This window comes from Ailuropoda melanoleuca, chromosome 6, assembly GCF_002007445.2.
Source record: "Ailuropoda melanoleuca isolate Jingjing chromosome 6, ASM200744v2, whole genome shotgun sequence".
Classification (NCBI taxonomy): Eukaryota; Metazoa; Chordata; class Mammalia; order Carnivora; family Ursidae; genus Ailuropoda; species Ailuropoda melanoleuca.
Window position 1 is genome coordinate 27724989 of NC_048223.1, and position 13148 is coordinate 27738136.

Here is a 13148-nt window from a genome sequence, read left to right on the forward strand (position 1 = left end):
TGCCTGTGGGGGTTGGATAGGAGCAGAGATAATGAAATAGGAGGGGTGGGACGTAGGGGGGAAGGCTGCGGCTATCGCTGGGGCTCTGTCTAGCGCGGCGGGAGCCGGTCCATCCTTGCGAATGCCACCCCCAACTCGGTAATGAAACCCTTGGAGTGGCTTGCGGCTCTGTGCCGCGGGAACTGCAAGTGCAGATCCGGGTGGGTGAAGTAAGTCATTCGGGGAGGGAAATGTTGCTGGAGGGGTGGAGGAGGAAACCGAAGGTCGGGGGTAGGTCTGGTTGAAAGGGTACCAGAGGGCTCTGCTTTTAAAGTGGGCGAGGGGCCAGCCCCGAGCCGTCACCTGACATAGAGGAAAAGGGATTTGAGCCCAGAGGGCTCTGGCCCGGGTGTGTAAATACAGATGGGGGAGGGGCTGGGCACCTGGGGAGGCGCAGGAAGGCAGAATGGAGACCAGGAATGCCAGAGCCCGAGGGGGACTTGGGAAGGCAGGCTTCTGGGTGCCTGGGATGGGGCGGTCTTCCCCTCCAGGAGAAACAAACCTCCTGGCGAGATTCTGAATGCGTTGGCATCTTAGGCGGTGACTGAGTGGTCGAATCATGGACCAGGGATGCCTTTTCCGGCTCCTTATAAGAGGACCGTAGTCCCCTCCTTTCTCCGGCACCCACTTATACACCCTTCCACCTCTGCAGCCGGGTTGGTAGACCCACTCCCACCTTCCCTGCCCCACGCTCGGAGTCAAAGAGGTCTGCACAGCCGCAGGGTGGGAAGGGGATTCCTGGCCCCCAGGGGAGGCGTGTGTGTGGGGTAGGGGGGAGTCCCCAGCGCCTGGCGAGTAGACAGGGGTTCGAACCGGTTGGTGGAGAGCGCAGGGGCGGAGGCTGCAGTGGGAGCCACCTCCCCCCCCCCGCCCCTCCGCAAATCGCACCTGGGCGGAGCGAAGGAGTGGGGGAGCCCCACGCTGCTCCCGCAGGCTCCAGAGCGCAGAGCTGGAGGGCGTGCGGGGCAGGCGAGGGGGTGTGGGCATCAGGTGAGGGGAGACTTAGCTTCCGGGCCCGGGGCCCCCCGGGCAGAGATGGGTCTGTCCACGTTTGGGCCCCTAGGTAGATCCTTCTGGTTGTTCCAGCCGCTTTGGTGGATGCAGGAAGGCGAGGCTCTTTCCTCCTTTGCACCCCGGCAATCTGGAATGGAAGACCATCTGCGGGAGGGGACGTAGACTGCTGTGGCAAAGAACGGGCAGCCCCCGGGCTCCGTTTGTCCAGCTGGGGAACACACTGGGCTACCAAAGGCCTGGAAGACCCTCTTTTAACCCTTCTCTCTCTGAGGAGGTGCACGCCCCTCTCCAAGCAGCGCCTTCTGCTGAGAGTCCGGTTCCTGGTTCCTACTGGCCCATAGAAGAATTTGCAGGTTGCGTGGGTTCTGGAGCTGTTTCAAACCCTCTGGCCCTGCCTGCTCAGGCCTCCCACGTGCAGGCTTTTAGGGGCACAGCCGTCTCTGCAGTTGCCCTGTGTAAGTCTGCTGCTCTCCCGTAACCAGCGGGGAGAGAGCAGAGCTCAGCGCAGTCCCCTTTTCTGGGCCCCACACCTTGGCCAGACCCTTCCGGAAGAGACGTCGACTCGTCAGGGCTCCGCGGAGGAATCCTGAGGTCGGTCACTCTCATCCTGGGGCGCCCCTGGAGCAGCGAGCTCCCAGTCTCCCGGCTGCAAGCTTCAGAGCCCCAAGGAGCGGGAACGGGGATTCCCTCAGCACAGACTCTGGGTGCAGCTCCTGAGCACAAAGGCCACACCCTCACAGGCCGGGCATCGCGGGGGATAGAGCGTTGGCTTCCGCCGAATTACCTGGACACCAGAGGTAGGATCCCAGAATGAAGTCCGGCACCCCGGGCGAGTTAGCTTCCGACACCCCAGGGCCCATTTCTTTCCAGATGCTTATTACCTGGGTTTGTGCTCAGGCCACTTCCCTTTGCTCTAGAAACAGGTTGAAACATGTCCTTCGTGTAACTCTTGAAGGAAGACTTTAAATCCACACCAAAGTGTCTCTCCCCGCCCCCTCCGCCGCTGCTGAGCTATCCTGGGGAGACAGGTAGTAATAATAATCAACGCTAGGATTTATTGAGCTCCTACTCTGTGCCAGGCACTGTTCTTGATATTTTGGGTAAACTGTTTTAGTTTTAGTCCTCACAACAACCCTGGACGATAAAGTTGTTTTTCCCGGTTTTATGGATAAGAAAACTAAGCCATGGAGAAATTAAGTTATTTGCTCTCGTTGTCATCCGGCCAGTAAGCGGTGAAGCTGGTTAGTTCTTGTGGGGAGGGAACACTGGATGTGCCCCAAGCTCTCAGCCCTATTTGGTACTAAAGACCTATTGTCCACGAGGAAGTATGGGTGAGGGCCCCAGCCTTTTACTCCAAACTCCAGGGGCATACGATATAAGTGCCTGTTCTTGCCTATGGCACTAGGGAAACTGAGGGTGCATATCGCCCCTCTCGGAGTCTGTCGAGGTGCATCTTGGTAAGATGAGATCCTGGTACTGGAAGTAAATTTAGGGAATTGGCAGCTGGCAATGAACTTCTTTTCTGGACCTTTTGGTAGACATTCCCTTTTTAAATATGAGGAGAAATGGCAAGGGGGAAATTCAAAGGTGTGCAGAGATTCTATAGTCACAAACTGTAGAAACTGTTTTTTTGCAAATGAGTCCCTTTCTTGTGATTGAATCGAAGAATATTAGAGCTAAAGGGACCTCAGATAGCATTGCTCCCAATCCAGAGGCAGGGAGGGAATTCGGTGATGTGCTCAAGGCTACTCAGTGTGTTCCTAGCATAACTAGTACTAGAACCATTGTCTTCTGATTCTTGGTCAAAATAAACTATGTTGATGCCTAAATAGATTACGTCCCCTGCTGTTGTTTTTCAGCTTCTCCAAATTAATTACATAAAAACTTATTTATTAGAAAAAGTTGACTTTTCTGTGTTTCATAAATGCCTCAATCAGCATGACCAGAAAAAGTAGCTACATATAATGGATAAACCATCACAAATGTGCCTCATTTGCAAAAAATTGCAACCTAATACTTATACACCTTCAGATCAACAGAGTCTAACTAACCATGCAAACCTTTAGATGACTCTAAATAAAACTAAGGGGATTTTCAATCATTTTAGCAGTCTTTTTGTCAACTTGAATAGCTCTGTCTGGCCTCATGCCCAAGTATTTGGGAAAATAAGAGAAATCCTCTTGAATACAATGAAATGATTCAGTATTATTTCTTCTGGATTTCTGACCCTTGGGTCAAACCTCAGGCTGATGCAAATCTGAGGCAAAACAGTATCTTTCTAATGGCTATACTTGGGGCTCAGAAAGGGGAAAAATAGTCCTTTGCCACTCTCTCACCCACTGAGCCCCTATAACAGAGGGACCTTCTCCAGCAACTTAGGGACTCCATATACCCCTAGGCATTCTTGTAGGGCAGAACTCTGGTTTCTAGGAACATCCCCTGTCTTTTCTCTGTAGCTGTGGTATCAGGATGTCCTGCCCCTGGAGACAAATCAAGACAAAGTCAGCTGGAGTAAACAGAGAGGGGGACTGGGAAAAGCCTATTTCTCAGAACCACATGAGGGGTAAGAGTTACAGGCAGACAGATGGTGGAAACTTGGTGCCTTTATGTAGCCTGGAATAGGATTTCCATCCCTAATACTGTGGCAAGCCAGGACAGAAGCCCTCAGGCAGTGAATGGGGGTGGAGGAGGATAAGGTGGGGGTGGGGGAACAGTGCTGTCAAGAACCTGGGGTGGGGGTCGGTGGAGGCGTGGCTGATAAAGGGCTTTGGGATGACAGGAATGGCTATGGACACCCTGTGCTAAAAGATGCTCTTCTTCCCCCTTCCGCACCTACCTACCACCTCAGTTTGCCATCTGTGTTGGGTTGACTGATCTAAATCCCAGAGTCCCCAGTTATCTCAAAGGAAGCATTCACTTTCTAGAGAATTTATTAGAAATGAATATTGTCTTATGTAAGTCAGAAAAAATATGCCTAGTTACCCTATTTTTCAGGGAGAACCATGAAAAATCAAATTATCCCAGAAGGGTAGCCTTCTGAAGGTGGGGATGCTGATTCAGTTAGATTATAGCAATGTGAGAGGGAAAAAAGATGTAATGTTGAACTCAGGTATGGCAAAAGCCAAAAGGAAACGGGCTCCCTTTTAGGAACCACAGGAAGAAGAATCCTTTCTGATCTGGGCAGACGCCCTGGTTCCCAGCTCATAGCTTTTCAGGGTTGGTAGGAGGCTTAGCTGGAGCCTCACCCTGTTGAGCTGGGCATGACAGGCATCCTCTCTACCTAGTTTGCTGTGGCTCCTGTGTGGTGGAGGGCTAAAGGGCCCACACAGCACTTCTGCTGGGACACTTCCTTTTGCATGTATTTATCTTAAATCATATACATTGATATCAGTTTGTTGGCAGAATAACAATTACTGTTAAACATGTTCTGGGAAAAAGGATATGAAAAAAACAAAGCCCTTTAATTCAGAACACAATGAATAAACTCATTTATGTCATACATAGCATGCAAACTCTCAGTTTGGGTTAGATACTTGAAAATAAAAACATAATCAAGGACCAGAGCATCCGAACTTGACCTACTTTTAGTAACAAGAGAAGCCACATAATAAGTTTCTGTGCAGTTTGAAAAAGACATTGGCAGGGGGAAAAAAAAGGAGCACTAAGTAGAAACTGAGAAGCTTTACTCTCGTGGATTTTATTTTAAATAAATATATAATATCTTAATTTATATTTAAGTTTGAATATTCCATATAATCAATACATTTAACATTTTACCTGCAGATTGTGACTTCGATGAGCTTTATTCTACAAGTGGTTGGGAACCATGAGGGAAGCTCTTCTATTTGACATACGTGTATATAGCTATCCATGCTTCCTAAAAAGCTAGTGAATTAATACATTGCAACATGACCTATGAAATGGCCATTGTATGTGAGAAAGAAGTCTGCAATCTTCTCAAGAGCTAATCAGCTTGGAATATACGATTTTCTCAAAAGGGATAAGTTCATTATAAGGGTGGTATAATTCATTTAAAATAAACTAATGAACAAATATTGAAAAAGAACCATCTTGATAAAAATAGATTTTTTTTCTTTAAGAGGATCAAAGAACAGATCAGCTAAGTTTATAAAATTTGTGGTTTCAATTTTTCCTAAGTTCTCTGAGCTGATTTTTATGTTAGCAACTGTCCAATGGAAGTGTCACTACACTTTCAGTGTTTTTTTAAAGATTCGTGCCTTGTCTTAGAAATATAATAGAAACAAATATAAAAAAAATAAAATATTGTGAGCCATATGACAATATGTGACAAAACAAAGTATATTTTCAAATACAGATTAGGTTTTTTGTTTCTCTTTTCTTTATTTCTTTCCTTTTTTTTTTCCTTTCTTCCTTCCTTTCTTTTTTAGGCTGTTGATATAATTTTCAGTCTACATGTGAGTATTCCATACCTTGCCGGGTGAGTTGGCTGTTTCAGGACAAATATTTCCCCTGGTGAGGGCAGGGAGGAGGTTCAGCGCACTTGTATGTTTGTCCAAAGCCAAAGCACAAAGGTCACGAAGTCACACTGGCTTTTCCTCTCGTCTAACCTCATTACTTCTGATTTAGAAAAGCACTGCTGGTCTAGGCCTGCTTACAGAGGGCTCACCCTGTTAGCAGTGACTAAGCAGTATACTGGGAATTTACACACTGAGAAGACTCCTGGTCCAGTCTGCTGATCTTCCCTAGGCATCTGGTCATCAGGGATTATCAGGCAGGAATGTGTTGCATCCTCTTACAAATTATATTTAAGCTTGGGTTGGCAAAGGTAGGTACCTTCTTACTATGGAATGTTTTGTTGGCATTTGTCCAGGTGGTCAGTCTGTTTTTTGGTTGCCTTTTAGAAACACATCCTGTAGACAAAATTACCTCCCTTCCCTAATGCAAGGTATTGTGTAGACTCTTGGTGCCCAGAGCGTCTACTGCAAAACCCAAAAAGGAGGGATGACTGATAGCCAGCCAGGTCAGGAGAGAGGTAACAGAGCTGCAGTGGAGGGTAGGGGGAGGAGAGAAAGGGGGTAAGGGAGGAAGGCCAAGAGGGAAAACAGACCACCTGAAGGACAAGAACCCAGCCATTAGTACAGAAAGACTAAATCAGATTTGGTAGTAAGCCAGACCTGAAAGATAAGATTAAAAAGGCATAGAAATCAGACGCTAAAGAAAGGGAATGGGAATGATAAAGAGCTCAAGAAGTGTACAAGGAAGAAATAATGTACCCAAATAATTCCTCCAGGTCTAGGTCAACACAAAGGCAGGCGGGCTAGCGGCTCCGCCAGAGGGCGTGGTCTCATACTCACATTCCCTGTCCCTGGTTAATGTGGCTCCTCAGTTGCCTGGCCAAGGGCTCTTCATCTCACTGATGCCTTGCAGCCCTTTGGCAGTCTGCCAAGCTTAGGGACCCCAGAATAATGTGTTTAAATGCTTAAAATGCAATGCAGATGATTATAACACTACACACACACACACACACACCACTGTGACCTGCTACTGTGTGTAACAACGAGATCTATTGGCGGGACGGATGGCTACCATCTCTCCTGAGAAGGGATCAGCAGCAATGCTGCTTCGAGATCACTGCAACAGCTGAGTTCTGATATGAAAATATCTCATTTGTATCAGTGGCAAAATCGCTGGCTCCGCTACTACATGTCAGGTTTGCAGCCTGCACTTATAATGGAATGAAATACTAAATTGTACTTCAATGTTAGTAAACACAATTGTGACTTTTTTCCCATTCAAGCGTGTGGCTCACTTAATTCTATGGATAGATGCCCAAACGTCTGTGACCCCAAGAACCCCAAACCCATATACTTCAGTATCTGCAACTGACACTGTAGGTGTGCATTGGAACAGGCGTGGACAAATTGTACCAGGGTCCTCCTAGCTGCTTTTATCTTTCTGGGATCTCTCTCTCTGGACCACTTTTCACTTTTCTGGCCCAAGGAACTGGCTTTACCTGCCCTATTCCCAGGGATATGGTGGTAGATACTGATGGGCATTGGCAAATAAAAAACACCATTAGCAAAAGAGAGTCGTAGATCAGGGGCATAGGCAGGCTACGGGATGCCTTAGAAGACGGGCTACCTTGGAGCAGCAGCAGCCTCTGTCTCCTGGAGAGATGAATATTGGCCTGTTTTTCAGTTCCCAGTGGCCACCTTGGCTCCATGCCCCGTAGCCTTGGCTAGTTTCACCTGAAGTGAGGTTGAATTATCAGATCGCATTGCATTTCAGCTGAAAGTATTTAGTTCCCCCTCCAATGATTTTTTTTTTCTTTCCCCAAAGCAGAGCTGCCACAATGGCTTTGAAAGGTTCACTTCCTTTCCCTGCCCACTTCCTGGTTATCAGGAAATGGCCTCCGTGCAGGCAGGTGGATGGAGACCCATGGGAAAAGGTCCAGATCTGGAGAATTCTTAAGCTGGATAATAAGGCCTGAGTGATAGAGAGGGGACTGTGGTCATAGAGTGTTTTCTAAACAGATGGCTCCTATTGCCCTGCATAGGGAGAAGATGACAAGATGTCGCTGATCTTGGAGATCACAGGCTCAGTAGAGAAAGCTCTCCCAAGAAAACCTTTGACTTTGCAGGGGGAGACTACATGTCAGAAAACATCCGCTTTATACGCAGGTAGAGTATTTGGAAACCAGGCAACCTGATTCTGCTTCTAGCTTTGACCTTAAGCAGCTTAATATCTTTGGGCTGGTTAAGTTGACTGCCCTCTGCTCTACTGCCCAAGTAAACTCAAAGCTTTCTAGAGCCCCTACCAGCTCTGTGGTCTACAATGACAAGAGTGCATCTGGCATTGTTTTATTTATACTCCCTAGGATGGCTTTCCTGTTCAGCTGGTTCAAGCTCACTTCGCTTAGGCCTTCTGGCCCTGACATGCCACAGAACCAAGAGTGAGAAGGAGACACTCTACAGTCCTGAGAGTCTGTTCACACCCGGAGCACTTCCAAGAGCCCCGATGGTGGTGGTTGTCAGGGGTATTGGTAGAGGGAAGTATTGCTGATGGGTAAAGGGATAGAGTAAGGAAAGCATAGAATCATCGATAAGTTTCCTTGCAGACAAAACTGTCACCCAAGGAAAGTTGTAGGACAGATGATGGAGATGAAGTTTTGACTGTGTGCCCATCTTCATAACCGTATGATGTGTCATTTCCTGCTAAAAACTTGCAAGTTACTCCTTGTTGCGTCTAGGAAGTTACATCCTTAGTATGGTTTAATGGCTCCTTCCTCACCTGGTCCTGCCTGTCTCTTCCTTGGTCACTTTCCTGGGCACGTCCTGTGCCCTCCTGTGTTCCAGCTGAGGAGTTGGTCTGGGGAGTACGGCCAACTGGTCACATTTCCTCTTTCCAACTCTGCGTTCAGTGATATTCATGTTGGTACCTCGAAATCCCCTCTGGTAGGATTATTGACGCCACAGAAACTCAAAGAGACTACAAAGCAGGGCTTTTATTCCCAGGGAATCTGTTGTTAAAATTGACCAGCACACACAGCTGCCCCTGCCACCACTGACAGCCTTGCAGTTCCTGCCACTAAACGTGCCATTCCCTCTTCCTGACAGTTCACCTGCCTGGCTCTCCCTCCTTCCCTCTCTCTTTCCTTCCTTCTGTCTGTCCATCCACCCCTCTATCCGAAGGTAGCCAGACTCGGTTCTAATTCCCCTTCTGCAACTTAATAGCAAGATGAGTGACTCCGGAGAAAATGTCTTAACCTTTCATAGGTCCCCATTTTCTCCGTGTGAAATGTTGTGAGGCTTAAATGAGTTCCTGTGTATAAGGTCCTCGGAACAGTATCTGGCACATGATAATACTACTTACTTCTTTGTTTTTAGTAATGATCAAAACGTTGTTCATTGCCTACTATGTGCCCAATACTGAATACGCACATATGAAAATATGTTCGATAAAATAAACACAAGAAAATATTCAAGAGCCCTGGACAAAGGCCTGTTAGTTCTTCCAGGGATACCAAGAATTGACTTCAGGGAGCCAGGGGCCTTTGACCTGAATCCTGAAAGACTGCTCACACACGCCCACCAAACCGGCAAGACAGACAGAGGCATCNGTCCATCCACCCCTCTATCCGAAGGTAGCCAGACTCGGTTCTAATTCCCCTTCTGCAACTTAATGGCAAGATGAGTGACTCCCGAGAAAATGTCTTAACCTTTCATAGGTCCCCATTTTCTCCGTGTGAAATGTTGTGAGGCTTAAATGAGTTCCTGTGTATAAGGTCCTCGGAACAGTATCTGGCACATGATAATACTACTTACTTCTTTGTTTTTAGTAATGATCAAAACGTTGTTCATTGCCTACTATGTGCCCAATACTGAATATGCACATATGAAAATATGTTCGATAAAATAAACACAAGAAAATATTCAAGAGCCCTGGACAAAGGCCTGTTAGTTCTTCCAGGGATACCAAGAATTGACTTCAGGGAGCCAGGGGCCTTTGACCTGAATCCTGAAAGACTGCTCACACACGCCCACCAAACCGGCAAGACAGACAGAGGCATCGGAGAGGAGGGAAGTCACGTGAGCACAGGCATGGAAGCAGGGAACAGCATGACCCGCTACGGTCCTGAGTAGGGAGCATGAGCCCATGGAGGGAGAGGGAGTCTTTTATCAGGTTTGGGTTATGGGTTATCCACAGGGAAGTGAGCTACAGTCTCCTTTTAGCTCCACTCTTCTGTTGCCTGTGTGAGCATGGATCTGAGCTTTGATTTTCCCAAAAAAGCTGGAAATCTAGATTTTTATGTGAAAGCTCCTGATGTTTAATGGTTGAACTGATTCAATTAAAGACAGAACAGCACAAAACACAGAAAACATCTGCAAGCTGTATCCAGCCTTCCACAGAAGAATGGAGTTCTAGTTCCCAAGCTTGTGTGACGATGATAACATTTGCCCTTGGAATTCCTGATTTTGAATAGGATTCTGCCATTTGCTGTGTGACCAAAGGTGAGAGCCCATTCAACTCTCTGAGCCCTGGGTTTCTACCAACTGGCTATCATATTTCTCATCCCACGTAACTTGCTGTGAGGATCCTTTTGGATTATGGAGATAAAAGCCCCTGCAAAGAAGCAGACGTGCGTTAGAATTATTCCCAGACCCCATGTGCTGTGGGAGAGCCATACATTCAACACAGCCCTAAGCGTGGGTTCAGTCACCCAAAGATACCTGAATGTCCTTACCTGCCTTTTCAATTTTGACACTAGATGGGGGAAGAGAAATGTAGGAGTGTTTTTTCCCCTTCGTTCAGTGAAAAACATGAAGGAGCTTGACGTTCCATTTTGGAAGTCTGTATGGCAAAGATCCAGCTCAAAGTTATTGGTTGCCTCTGCGTGGATTCAGGACCATGGGGAAAGGCGCACTCAACCTCTGTGNCATGGGGAAAGGCACACTCAACCTCTGTGATGTGTGCTGACTGTCTCTTTGAGGTGGCGGAGGATTGTGTGAAAGGAAGTCAGCTGCACGAAGTTTTAGGCAGAGTCAAATCCCGCACTTGGATTTCTGGGATTTCTCCTCTTTGATTCCTGTCCATTCCAGGCTGGCTTTGATCATATGGCTTTTAAGGAAGTGATTGAACTCTGGAAGAGTCAAAGCATTTCTAGTTGAGAGGCCGGGCTGGGTGGATGTTGGCTTTCTCATAGCAGAGGGGTGAGTATGCAGCAAGCCTACTTCCTCAGGCCTGGTTAAAAGTGCTCTGTAATTGCAGCTCTGTGAAAACCTCAGGCCTAGTATAATACATTGAATCTTGCTGTCATTCTGATTTTGTGTTATTTTTCTTTGTTTTGCTGTATTGCCTGATTGAACTTGATCATGAGAAGCCTCAAAGAGGCAGGCAAGCCTTGAAGACACCTGGTTTTTAAAAGCATATCATTTCCGTATTTTGACCTCAGCGCAGAGATCTTATGATTTCCGCTTTAGATGCTGACCTGAGTTTATTTTACTCTCCTCTAAACCCCAAACCACCTGGGTCCTCAGGACTGCGGTGCCTGGTGCCGCTCTAGCTCTCATCTGTTGACGTCTAGGCCCTCAGCCCTAACCACTGCGGTAGCCAAATCGCAGAGGAGCCAGAGTCCTACTCTTCTGAGATGCATTTGAAACAGTTAAGTCTACTGAATTAACATTATGGGTGACATAGCACATTTGATATTTAAGACGTCTTGAGGCCCTAACCCCTAATGTGACTGTATTTGAGAGGTAATTAGTTTTAGGTGATGTCATGAGGGTGGGCCCCTCGATTAGTGGCCTTATAAGAAGAGATACCAGAGAGGTTGCCTCCTTTCTTGCCAGCCACACCCACTGAGGAACAGTTTTGTGAGGATACAGCAAGATCAAGGCCATCTACAACCCAAGGGGAGCTCCCTCACAAGACATTGGCCATGCTGTCCCCTTGGCTGTGGTATTTTTTACTGCAGCCCGATATGACTAATACGGGAGGTTGGTATAAGTTAGGCTGGCCTCCCAGCCACCCTGTGAAACATTTCTTGAGCAAAGACATGTCTGTGTTTATACCACTGTATGTGATGTTCGCCACCAGCCAGGCACATAGTAGGCATTCATTAACAACGTGTCAAAGGAAGGAACNACATTATAGGTGACATAGCACATTTGATATTTAAGACGTCTTGAGGCCCTAACCCCTAATGTGACTGTATTTGAGAGGTAATTAGTTTTAGGTGATGTCATGAGGGTGGGCCCCTCGATTAGTGGCCTTATAAGAAGAGATACCAGAGAGGTTGCCTCCTTTCTTGCCAGCCACACCCACTGAGGAACAGTTTTGTGAGGATACAGCAAGATCAAGGCCATCTACAACCCAAGGGGAGCTCCCTCACAAGACATTGGCCATGCTGTCCCCTTGGCTGTGGTATTTTTTACTGCAGCCCGATNATCTTGGGATTAGTGGCCTTATAAGAAGAGATACCAGAGAGGTTGCCTCCTCTCTTGCCAGCCACACCCACTGAGGAACAGTTTTGTGAGGATACAGCAAGATCAAGGCCATCTACAACCCAAGGGGAGCTCCCTCACAAGACATTGGCCATGCTGTCCCCTTGGCTGTGGTATTTTTTACTGCAGCCCGATATGACTAATACGGGAGGTTGGTATAAGTTAGGCTGGCCTCCCAGCCACCCTGTGAAACATTTCTTGAGCAAAGACATGTCTGTGTTTATACCACTGTATGTGATGTTCGCCACCAGCCAGGCACATAGTAGGCATTCATTAACAACGTGTCAAAGGAAGGAACGCTAATGAAGGGAGTGACAAACATCCAATTTAGAAACAAACATTTGGAAAAAAATTCATTCGAGTATTGGGGATTTTCTGCAGTCATGGTTTGAGATGAAGGAAAAATAAATTCTTTTAGAGTATACTGTGTGTGGGGTGTGTGTGTATGTATATACCAAGCTGTTAACAGCTTGCACTTTTTTACTAGCCCACCCCATGGAGACATAACGATAGTAAAATAAATACGGTCAGCATGCTTTCCTATTTACCCAGCGTGCAAGCAAGTGACTATTTCCAAGCATTTGCAATTTCATCAAGGTCTCCTAGAACCATTCGCCATAAACAGATGCCGAGTTGGGCTGCTGACCAACCAAAACCTAATTACCTAAAAATTAGTAAAATAGAAAAGTCATTTCTTTATTAGGAAGGCACAGAACCTCAATATTGGAAAGGACTTCTGAGGTCCCTTTGGATTTCAAATCCCCAGTGGGCAAGTTGCCATGGAAGGATGTGATTTTCCTGACAAAATGGTGTCTTTAGGGTTTTTTTCTCGTTCCTCTGAGAAATCCCTCAGATACCATGAGGTGTTTGCTCCATGGCTTTTGCCATTTGAGAATGGAGAAGCTATTTCCTCAAGATGCTATTCATCTTTATTCATATCTGGGTGCAGACGAGTTCAGAATGTGTGGGTGTGGGATTTGAAGAGTGAAGTGCTTAGGTAACAGTTGGTGTGCCAGTTGTGTAATGAAGAAAATGTATTGACAATATTAAATTGTGGGCTGAAGCTGGCTTTTGGTGTTGAAAAAAAAAAAAAAAAAAAAAATTTCCAAA

At 46.8% G+C, this 13148-nt stretch overlaps 1 protein-coding gene across 5 annotated transcripts in view; it reads left to right on the top strand.

Annotated features, from left to right (window-relative positions):
* LRRC3B (leucine rich repeat containing 3B) overlaps positions 1-13148 on the top strand; it is a 436067-nt gene that overhangs the window by 346830 nt on the left and 76089 nt on the right. Inside the window, exon 1 of one of the 5 annotated variants that reach the window (XM_034662090.1) lies at positions 959-1850. The exons of the other annotated variants lie outside the window; for them this stretch is intronic. The gene's annotated coding sequence lies outside the window, so the exon portion shown is untranslated. Of the gene's footprint in view, positions 1-958; positions 1851-13148 lie in introns of those variants that run through there. 5 annotated transcript variants of the gene reach the window in all.